At 44.7% G+C, this 12386-nt stretch overlaps 1 long non-coding RNA gene across 1 annotated transcript in view; it reads right to left on the bottom strand.

Moving 5' to 3' along the window:
• Nucleotides 1-10339: 10339 nt before the first annotated feature.
• Nucleotides 10340-12386, bottom strand: part of LOC140734546 (uncharacterized) — a 49893-nt gene continuing 47846 nt past the window's right edge. Inside the window, exon 4 of the long non-coding RNA XR_012100559.1 lies at nucleotides 10340-11042. This is a non-coding gene — a long non-coding RNA (uncharacterized lncRNA). The remainder of the gene's footprint in view (nucleotides 11043-12386) is intronic.

Below are 12386 nucleotides of genomic sequence, written 5' to 3'. Positions count from 1 at the left end.
TTGAAATCTTGCTCCCAAGAGTTGCACTCGGAGATCAAAAGCACAGAGTGACTCTGCTCTGTAGTGCTGTTGGAGAACAGTGCCACTTGTGATAATTCATTAAACCGTATTTCATGTTGCCTTCGACAATACGCTCTCTTGGCACTATTTCAGTGAGGAGCAGGAGCCTTCTTCCCATGTTCTTAGTCAGTTTTCATCCCTTAACCAGCAGTGCTGGATCAGCTGATCTGCTCTTTCTCATAATGCTACTTGGTGTGACTTCCGCTGGGCCCTGATTACCTACACACAGTGGCCACTTCATTAGTTACCTCTACATCTCGTTAATGCAAATATCTGATCAGCTAACCATGTGGCAGCAACTTAGTGCAAAAAGGCATGCAGGCAGGGTCAAGAGGTTCAACTGTTGTTCAGGCCAAATATCATAATGGGGAAAATGATTGTTGGTGCCAGGCAGGGTGGTTTGAGTATCTCAGAATCTGCTGATCTCTAGGGATTTTCATGCTTGACAGTCTCTCGAGTCTGCTGAGAATGGTGTGAGTATCGAAAAACTCCCAGTGAGTGGCAGCTCTGTAGACAAAACACCCTGTTAATGGGAGAGGTCAGAGGAGAATGGCCAGACTGGTTCAAGCTGACAAGAAGGTGACAGTAACTCAAATAACCACATGTTACCACAATGGTGGGCAAAAGAGCATCTCTGAAATCACACCACGTCGAACATTGGAGTGGACGGGCTACAGCACAGAAGACAGCTCTACTCCTACACCTGATAAAGTGGCCACCGAGTGTATATGTCAATGGTGACTGCATGCTAAAACTGCCTCATTGGCTGTAATGTGCTTTGCAACATCCTGAAGGTGCCTTTCTCATCTTTTCATCCGGACAGGTTGAATGTTATCCTTCCCAAACAAAGGCTGAGCATTTCACACAGTACAAAGAGTGGGAAAAGATGGTGTCGGAAAGGTGTGGCATGATCAAAAAGCAATGATCAAGACTATTTATCCACACGCACACACACACCTGTGCACACATATACACACACACAAGTGCGCACACATATACATGAAAGCACACTAACAGAGCTACCACATGCACACATGTACATGTACATCAATACATATGCGCCTGCCAGTACAGGCACATATCTTTAAACAGACACACCATACACATGCATAGGCACAGATACGCAACCGCACACACACACACACACACACACACACACACACACACACACACACACACACACACACACACACACACACACACACACACACACACACACACACACACACACACACACACACACACACTGGTGTCAAGAAAACAACCCCTCTCTCAATGTCACAAAGACTAAAGAGCTGGTTGTGGACTACAGGAGGAATGGAGACAGGCTCACCCCTATTGACATTAATGGATCTGGGGCTGAAAGGGTGAACAGCTTTAAGTTCCTCGGCATCCACATCACCGAGGATCTCACGTGGTCTGTACAGACCTGCTGTGTGGTGAAAAAGGCACAACAGCGTCTCTTTCACCTCAGATGGTTGAAGAAGTTTGAAATGTGCCTACAAATCCTAATAACTTTCTACAGGGGCACAATTGATACACAAACGCCCCCCCCCCCCCCGCACACACATACACCACACACATTGCCTGGTATGGGAACTGTACCTCCCTCAATCGCAGGACTCTGCAGAGAGTGGTGCAGACAGCCCAGCTCATCTGTAGATGTGAACTTCCCATTATTCAGGACATCTACAAAGGCAGGTGTGTAAAAAGGCCCGAAGGATCATTGGGGACCCGAGTCACACCTACCACAAACTGTTCCGGCTGCTACCATCCGGGAAACGATACCGCAGCATAAAAGTCAGGACCAACAGACTCCAGGACAGCTTCTTCTGCCAGGCCATTAGTCTAACTAATTCATGCTGATACATTTCTATTTCTATGTTATATTGACTGTCCTGTTGTACATAATATTTACTATAAGTTACTATAAACTGCGCATTGCACATTTAGCTGGAGACATAACGTAAAGATTTTTATTCCTTATGAATATGAAAGCTGTAAGAAATAAAGTCAATTCAATTCAATTTACACACACACACACACACACACACACACACACACACACACACACACACACACACACACACACACACACACACACACACACACACACACACACACACACACACACACACACACACACACACACACACACACACACACACACACACCCTTCTCTGCCTGTTCAGTCGATACTGCCTCACTGCATAAGCGTCTTTGACAGCTTCACTGGATTGTGTCTCCATTTGCTATATGCTGACTCATCACATTTCCCTTATCCGAGAGCCATCTGTATTCATGTAATGCCCTCTGTGGAGCGAGCGATGTTGCGTGATTTGCTGCTTTCAAACCCCCCCTCCACCCCCACCTGTGTCCTTCAGCAAACATCAATTTGTATTCCGATCACCTTGGAGAAGGAGCAAGTGAAACAGCAGTGGGGGGGAGGGGAGGAAGAGGGATAGATAGCAAACGTAGAACCAAAAGGTTCTATTCTCCTTAATTAAGGTTTCTGACATCACTCACCTGACTGAACTGTTGGGCAAATACATGTGGAAAATAATATTATAACTCCGGGAAATCCTGACAGGAAAAGCAGCCTGATCATGACACGAAGGAACTTTGAACCCTTAACCCCTTGATAAACAAAGAGAACCCCCTTCTCTCCATGCCACTTCATTCCCACTCACACCCTCGGAACCATTAGTGCATATGCACCATTGGAATGGAGTAGTTAGCACTTGTCACTTTATCACTCAAACACAATCACGGAGTGCTTCCACTTTATCCAAGTAAACAGAGACATCTTGCTTGCTTTTATTGAGCAAAGGCCAAGCAATATTACAATACCCATGGGATCTGTGCTATAAGACCACAAGATATAGGAGCAGAATTAGGCCATTTAGCCGAGTCTGCTCTGGCATTGCATCATGGCTGATTCAATTTTCCTCTCAGTCCCAGTTTCCTACATTCTCCCGTATCCCTTCATGCCCTGACCAATCAAGAGTCTATCAACCTCTGCCTTACATAAAGATGTGGGCCTCCACAGCAGCCAGTGGCAAAGAATTCCACAGATTCACCACTCTCTGGCTAAAGAAATTCTTCCTCGTCTCTGTTCTAAAAGGACGCCCCTCTATTCTAAGGCTGTGTCCTCTGGTCTTGGACTGTCCCTTGATAGGAGGCATTCTCTCCACATGCATTCGAACAAGGCCTTTCACTATTTGATAAGTTGCAATGAGGTCATCCCTCATTCTTCTGAATTCTAGTGAATTCAGGCCCAGAGCCGTCAAATGCTTTGTATAACAAACCATTTAATCCTGGAATCATTTTCATGAACCTCTTTTGAACCCTCTCCAGTTTCAGCAAATCCTTTCTAAAGGGCCCAAAATTGCTCACCGTTCTCCAAGTGAGGCCTCACCAATGCTTTATAAAGGCTCAAAATTACATCTTTCCTTTTATGTTCTGGTCCTCTTGAAATAAATGCTAACACTGCATTTGCCTTCCTCACCACAGACTCAACCTGCAAATTAACCTTAGGGAATCCTGCACAAAGACTCCCAAATTCCGATCTGCTTCTGATTTTCGTATTTTCTCTCCATTTAGAAAATAGTCAACCCTTTCTTTTCTTCTACCAAAGTGCACAACTATACACTTCCCAACACTGTATTCTATCTGCCATTTCTCCTAGTCTGTCAAGGTCCTCTGTAGCCTCCCTACTTCCTCAAAACTACTTGCCCCTCCACCTATCTTCATATTGTCTGCAAACTCTGCAATAAAGCCATCAATTCCATGACCCAAATCATTAAAGTAGAACATAAAAAGAATCGCTCTCAACACAGACCCCTGAGGAACACCGCTAGTCACCAGCAGCCAGCCGGAAAAGGCTCCCTTTATTCCCACTCTTTGCCTCCTGCCAATCAGCCGTTGCTTTATCCACACTAGAATTTTTCCTGTAATACCACAGGCTCACAGCTTGTTAAACAGCCTCTTCTATGGCACCTTATCAAAGGCCTTCTGAAAATCCAAGTACACAATATTCTCCTTTGTCTATCCTGCTTGTTATTTCTTCAAAGAACTCCTACAGATTTAGAAACAGAGAGAAACATGGAAAATCTACAGCACAATACAGACCCTTTGGCCCACAAAGCTGTACCAAACATGTGCTTACCTTAGAATTTACCTAGGGTTACCCATAGCCCTCTATTTTTCTGAGCTCCATATACCTGTCCAGGAGTTTCTTAAAAGACCCTATCGTATCCACCTCCACCACCATCACTGGCAGCCCATTCCACTCACTCACCACTCTCTGCGTAAAAAACTTACCCCTGACATCTCCTCTGTACCTGCTTCCAAGCACCTTAAAACTGTGCCCTCTCGTGCTAGCCATTTCAGCCCTGGGAAAAAGCCTCTGTCTATCCACACAATGCCTCTCATCATCTAATACACCTCTATCAGGTCACCTCTCATCCTCTGTCGCTCCAAGGAAAAGGGCTGAGTTCACTCAACCTATTCTCATAAGGCACGCTCTCCAATCCTAGCAACATCCTTGTAAATCTCCTTTGCACTCTTTCTCTGATTTCCACATCCTTCCTGTAGTGAGGCGACCAGAATTGAGCACAGTACTCCAAGTGGGGTCTGACCAGGGTCCTATATAGCTGCAACATTACCTCTCGGCTCCTAAACTCAATCCCATAATTGATGAAGGCCAATGCACCGTATGCTTTCTTAACCACAGAGTCAACCTGCATAGCAGCTTTGAGTGTTCTATGGACTCAAACCCAAAGATCCCTCTGATCCTCCACACTACCAAAAGTCTTACCATTAATACCATATTCTGTCATCATATTTGACCTACCAAAATGAACCACCTCACATTTATCTGAGTTGAACTCCATCTGCCATTTCTCAGCCCTGTTTTGCATCCTATCAGTGTCCAGCTGTAACCTCTGACAGCCCTCCACACTATCCACAACATCCCTAACTATTGTGTCATCAGCAAATTTACTAATCCATCCCTCTATTTCTTCATCCAGGTAGGTCATTTATAAAAATCACAAAGAGTAAGGGTCCCAGAACAGATCCCTGAGGCACCCCACTGGTTGCCGACCTTCATGCAGAATATGATCCGTCAGCAACCACTCTTTGCCTTCTGTGGGCAAGCCACAGAAGGTAGGAATAGCAAATACAAGAGGACATGCACTGGAGATGGGGAGTGTCAAGTGAAGTTTAACGAAATGTGCAGAGCAGGTTTTTTACACAGAGAATGCAGAGGTACAGACCTCCATGCAGAATATGACCCTTCTACAACCACTCTTTGCCTTCTGTGAGCAAGCCAATTCTGGATCCACAAAGCAATGTCCCCTTGGATCCCATGCCTCCTTACTTTCTCAATAAGCCTTGCATGGTGTACCTTGTCAAATGCCTTGCTGAAATTGGTCAGGCAAGATTTTCCCTTGAGGAAACCATGCTGACCATGGCCGATTTTATCAAGTGCCTCCAAGTACCCTGAGACCACATCCTTAATAATTGACTTCAACGTCTCCCCAACCACTGAAATCAGACTAACTGGCTTATAGTTTCCTTTCCTCAGCCTCTCTCCCTTCATGAAGAGTGGAGTGACATTTGCAATTTTCTAGTCTTCCAGAACCATTTCAAAATCTAGCGATTCTTGAAAGGTCATTACTAATGTCTCCACAATTTCTTCAGCCACCTCTTTCAGAACTCCACAATGACTGAGTCCAGGTGACCTTTCTACCTTCAGACGTTTCAGTTCCCAAGAACCTTCTCTCTATTTATGGTTACTTCACACACTTCGTAATCCCTGATACCTAGGACTTCCACCATACTGCTAATGTCTTCTACAGTGAAGACTGTTGCAAAATACTGAATCAGTTTGCATGTCTTTTCTTTGTCCCCCATTACTACCTCTCCAGCATCATTTTTCAATGGCCCAATATCCATGCTTGCCATTTATATTACACTTCATATACCTGAAGAAACTTTTGGTATCCTCCATAATATTACAGGCTAGCTTACTTTCATATTCTATCTTTACCTTCTAAATAACTTTTTTAGTTGCCTTCTGTTGGATTTAAAAAGTGGCCCAATCCTCTAAATTCCCACTAATTTTTGCTTGATTCTATGTCCTCTCTTGGGCTTTTATGTTGGCTTTGACTTCTCTTGTTAGCCACTGTTGTGTCATCTTTCCATTGGAATACATCTTCCTTTCTGGGATGATATATCCTGTGCCTGCCAAATCGCTTCCAGAAATTCCAGCCATTGCTTCTCTGCTATCATCTCTGCCAGTGTTCTTTTCCAATCAATTCTGGCCATCACCTCTCCCATGCCACTGTAATTCCCTTTACTCCTCTGTAAAATTGCTACATCTGACTTTAGCTTCTCCTTCTCAAATTTCAGGGTGAATTCAATCATTTTTCAGGGTTAATGTCCCCAAGTGATCATTTACCTCTAATCAGTTCTGGTTCATTGCACAACCCCCAGTCCAGAATAGCTGATCTTCTAGTGGACTCAGCCACGAGCTGCTCTAAAAAGCAATCCCATAAACACTCTAGAAACTCCCCCTCCTGTAATCCTGCAACAACCTGATTTTCCCAATCTACCTGCGTCTTGAAGTCCCTCGTGAATATTGCAACATTGCCCCTCTGGCATGCATTTTCTATCTTCCATTGTAATTTTCAGGCACATCCTTACTAATGTTTGGGGGTCTGTATACAACTCTCATCAGGGTCTTTTTACCCTTGTAGTTCCTTGGCTCTATCCACAATGATTCAACACCTTGCAACCCAATGTCACTTCTTTCTAATAATTTGATTTTCTCTTTTACCAACAGGGCAATGCTGCCCCTTCTGCCTTCCTGCCTATCCTTTCAATACAATGTGTGTCCTTGGATATTAAGCTCCCAGCTATAATCTTTCAATCATAATCCAGTGGTGCCTACAACATCATACCTGTCAATCTGCAACTGTGTTGCACGTTCATCTACCTTATTCCATATGCAGTGTGTATTCAGGTACAATACTTTCAGTCCTGTATTCACTCTTTTTGAATTTGTCACACCAAGCTCAACTTTTTGATTCCTAACTTTGTCTAAGGTCTTACCAACATCTGACTCCACAACCTTCTGCTAACTGTTCTGGCAATCTGGTTCCCATTTCCCTGCAGCTCTAGTTTAAACCCCACCATGCAGCATTGGCAAACATTACTGCTAAGATATTAATCCCCCTCCAGCTCAGCTGCAAACCGTTCCTTCTGTACAGGTCCCACCTTCCCTGGAAGAGAGACCAATGATCCAAAAATCTTCAACTCTCCCTCCTACACCATCTCCTTAGCCACCTGCTAAACTGTATAATCTTCCTAGTTTTTGCCTCACAAACACGTGATACGAGCAGCAAACCTGAGATCACAACCCTGGAGGTCCTGCCCTTTACCTTAGCACCTAACTCCCTGATCTCCCAATGCAGAACCTCATCACTCATCCTATCCATGCCACTGGTACCCACATGGACCACGACTTCTGGCTGTTCACCCTCCCACTAAAGAATGCTGAGGACTCAGTCCAAGACATCTTGGACCCTGGCACCCAGGAGGCATCATACCATCCAGGAATCTCGATCTCACCCACAGAATCTCCTGTCCGTTCCTGTAATTAATGAATCTCCTGTCACCACAGTGTGCCTCTTCTTCCCCCTTCCCTTCTGATTCACAGAGGCAGACACTGTGCCAGAGAGCTGACCACTGTGATTTTCCTCTATTAGGTCATTCCCCCCCACCCCCGCCAATAGTATCCTGTTGTTGAGGGGGATGGCCACAGGGGTACTGTGCACTGGCTCCTTAACCCCTTTCCCTTTCCTGGTGATCACCCAGTTTCCTGTGTCCTGCACTTTTCTATGTGTCCTATCTATCACCCCTTCAGCCTCCCAAATGTTCTCGAGTTCATCCAGTTCCATCTCAATTCCTTAACGCAGTTTGTTAGAAGCTGCAGCTGGACACACTCCTCGCAATCACCCCGTTAGGCTGGAACTACATGTGGCTTCATGACCTCCATCAGTCTCCAATGGTAAGCTGAGACTGAAGTTTCGAGTCCGGAAAGAAGATTTGGCATGGCAGCCAAGATGATTGACCAACCTCTGCCCTTGGCATCTCTGAATATGGGCTTATTTTCCCCTGGAGTGTAGGAGGCCAAGGGATGATCGTACCGAGGTTTATGAAATCATGAGGGGCACAGGTAGGTGAATGGTCAGAGTCTTTTTTCCCCTGGGTAGGGGAGTCTAAAACTAAAAGGCAGAGGTTCATAGTGAGAGGGGAAATAGTTACAACAGAGGACCCAGAGGGTGGTGAGTACATGGGATGAGCTGCCAGAGGAAGCTTTGGAGGTGGGTATAACAGTAGTGTTTAAAGGATATTTAGATAGGTATATCATAGGAAAGGTTTAGTGGGATATGGGCTTAATACAGGGAGCTGGGACAAGGTCCGGTAGACATCTCGGTCAGCATGGATGGGCCTGTTTCTATCCTGTACAATTCTGTGAAACCTTTGGATTTCTGAAGGCAGATGTTTCTGGGAGCCAGTCAGTGCCGCTGCCTCATAGCTCTGGATAAATAGGTTCTAATCTGACGTCGGGTGCTGTTTGCAGCACGTGGCCACGTGGGTTCCTCCTGACGTTTTGGTTTCTTCCTACATCCCAAAGGAGAGCCAGTGTGTCAGCGGTAAATCACTCCTTAGTGTAAGCGAATGACAAAAGGAGCGAAGCAAAACTGATGGACATTTCGTAAACTGACGGTGATGTATGTGCTGAGTACTGTGTGTGACTCGTGATACTGCATCTTGCACCTTGGCCTAGAGGGACACTCTCTCATTTGGCTGTGTTCATCTATTCCACCAGGCTTAGTAGTCAAGCCACACATGAAGGCCAGGAGCTGGACTTGGTTATCAGAGGCTATTTGAGACTCACACCATCGGGAGCATTTAATAGGTAGTGGGAGCTTGTCCTCACCACCACCCCGGCTATAACAGCCTTAAGGAAACAACATTTCTACTGAGAGGAGAAGGAGCAAAGGCGAGTTGCCAGCACCTTAAAACCAATTGCTTCAAACCGATGGGGCTCATCAGCTACGGTTGACAGCTCATCCAGGAGAAGACAAACCCTTATCTGAAACCTCCACTTATGGGGACGACTTCAGGAGTAAACCCTGAGGAAAAAGTCCCTGAGGCAGTCCCACCTTGAGTTCACTGGCAACTCCTACAATACTGCTGGTGCTAAACTATATTGGCCTCTGCAGTTCATTTGGATTCATCAGCTGGAGGGAGAGGGGAGCCTGCTACATGGGCAACAGCTTGCTCGCCATATTGTACTGTCCTGGCTTGTGTATTACATAGATGGCTACAACACATTGTAGCCATCTCTGGATGCATTCAAGAGAGAGTTAGATAGAGCTCTTATAGATAGCGGGGTCAAGAGATATGGGGAGAGGGCAGGAACGGGGTACTGATTGTGTATGATCAGCCATGATCACAGTGAATGGCGATGCTGGCTAGAAGGGCTGAATGGCCTACTCCTGCACCCACTGTCTATTGTCTATTGTCTATTAACGCAACATCCATGTTCGAACCCAACCAACAGAGGGCCCTTCAAATTCATGTGTATGGCTAAATGACAATTAAAATTAAACTTATACCTGAACTTGATAGAAGAGAGAGAATAAGTTGCTGGTTCTGTGGAGGTAAGAGGGAATGAGATTGATGGGCTTACTACGCTGGAAACCACATGGATTAAATGGACCAAAAGGACCTCCTTCTGTTTTGGAATAGGTAAGTGGTCTCCTGTTAAAAGCAGCAGACGATCTCCTTGAGGAACCTAGTGGCCCCATCAGCAAAGGGTGGGCAGAAAGGAGCTGTCAACATTTCAAGTTGACACCCTGCATCAGGACTGTCCCTCTCCTCGTTTCAATGCTGCAGAGCTCCTCCAGCAGATAGTTTATTGCCTCAGATTCCAGCATCTGTAGTCTCTCATGTCTCCCGTTAAAAGGTCAAATTTTTCTCAAGTATTAGTGGCATAAAATAGAGTTAACACATTCTGCCATGTCCCATCAACTATTTCTGCAGGGAGAATTGTACTGAGATGTTACGTACTTGACTCATGTTTAGTAGGTCTATTATATCAGTGAACAGACACAAGAAGATCACAATTCCAATACTTGTTTTATTTGTTTTGTTATTATTCTGCATTTAATTTGATTCACATTCACTGAATCCAGTTCCTGATCTTTGCAACTGGAACAATTAAGCCATCAGTGAAAGTACTCCGGAGGCCACAAAGTATCGAGATGTTGAAGTGACATACTCATCATCCCTCTTCACACTTTTTTCTATTTCTCATTCTGGTTCCCCTCTCACCCCTTCCTTTCACCTGCCCATCACCGCCCTTTGGTTTCCCTCCTCCTTCCCTCTCTCCCATGGTCTACTATCCTATCAGATTTCTTCTTCCTCATCTCTTTACCTCTTGAACCTATCACCTGCCAGCTTATTACCTAGTTCCCACTTCCCCACCCTCCCTCACCTGGCTTCACCTATCACCTGCAAGCTTTTACTCTTTCCTCTCAGCTTCTTCTTCTGGCTTCTGCCCCCTTTCTTTCCGGTCTTGGTCAGAAATGTCGACTGTTTATCCCTCTCCATAGATGCTGCCTGACTTGCTGAGTTTCTCCAGCATTTCGTGTGCGTTGCTCAGAATCCCTTGTGTTCATAATCTCACATTTGTTTCATGTCACCCACAGAGCTGGAGATAAGTGAGATGGAAATCCAAAATGCTGGAAATGCTCAAAGAGACAAAGGACATTTCAAGTTCAAGCCCCTTCATCAGCAGGAAGGTGGGAAAGACTCTTTGACCTGAAATATTCGCTCTGCCTGGATGCTGGGTGAGTCCACTTTTCAGATTTCCAGCAGTTGCAGTCTTCTTTTTTCAACCCCTGCAAATGAATGCAACCCTTTATAAGGTTATCGCCAAAAGCACTTCACCACATGACTGACAGCTGTTCAACTTTGACCTTAATCATGTTAAGCAGCAGAGTAACACACTGTGGGATTGCTCACAATGATGCCCTGGTTAAGTAGCAGCTGACCATCACAGTAAACAATTTCTCAATATCTTATTCTACCTCCACTTAAAATGTATTTCAGATTTCTGATTTCACAAATCTGAGTGGCAGGATTACGTGAATGCTTGATCAGGGCCAGAATGCAGTCAAAGCCAACCACTGAGCTTCCATGAAAACAAACGTTTATCTCTCCTGAAATGGAGTCAGAGAGATCCAGAAAGGGAAGCAAAGGCTCACAGATTATCCATGTGAATTAACACCTGTAATATCAAGTCAAAGTCAAATTTATTAACATATATACTGTATGTTACCATATACTACCCTGACATTGATTTTCTTGCAGGCATTTACAGAAAATAAAGAAATATAACAGAAACCGTACATAAACAAAGATGGACAAATCAGCCACGATGGAATGGCAGAGCAGATTTGATGAGGCGAGTGGCTTAATTCTGCTCCTATCGCTTAAGGTCTTATGGAAAAACACCAACATGCAAAAGAAGTTGAATAAGGTGATAATAATAATAATAATAATACTTAGAAGAAGAAGAGTTGCAGAGTCCTTGTAAGTGGGTCTGTAGCTTATAGAATCAGTTTCACCTCCCTCTGGTGCTGCTCCCCCTTTCCTTTCTTCCACGGCCTTCTGTCCTCTCCTGTCAGATTCCCCCTTCTCCAGTCCCGTATCTCTTTCACCAATCAACCCCCCAGCTCTTTACTTCAGCCCTCCCCCTCCCAGTTTCACCTATCACCTTGTCTTTCTTCCTCCCCTCCTCCTACTTTCTTACTCTGACTGCTCGTCCTTTTTTTCTCGAGTCCTGATAAAGTGTCTTAGCCCAAAACATCGACTGTACTCTTTTCCATAGATGCTGCTGAGTTTCTCCAGTATTTTGTGTGTGTTGTTATGTATGTATACAGTATTTATTGTGTAATCTATTATTGCATTTTTATTTGTGCTGCATTCAATCTGCAGTAACAATTATTTTATTCTCCTTTACACTTGTATACCAGATATGAAATTAAATAATCTTGAATCTTAAATGGAAGGGCACTGGGGAGTGTGGTAGACCAGGGGGGTCTGGGAATACAGATCCATAATTTCTTCAAAGTGGTGCAACAGATAGATAGGGTCATAAAGAGAGCTCTTGGCACACTGGCCTTCATAAATCAATGTACATGAGATGGAACATTATGACCAAGTTGTATCAGACATCCATG

This window comes from Hemitrygon akajei, chromosome 1 (assembly GCF_048418815.1).
Source record: "Hemitrygon akajei chromosome 1, sHemAka1.3, whole genome shotgun sequence".
Taxonomy (NCBI): domain Eukaryota; kingdom Metazoa; phylum Chordata; class Chondrichthyes; order Myliobatiformes; family Dasyatidae; genus Hemitrygon; species Hemitrygon akajei.
The sequence above is the reverse complement of the archived record's forward strand: the minus strand, read 5'-3'. Positions and strand labels throughout refer to the sequence as shown.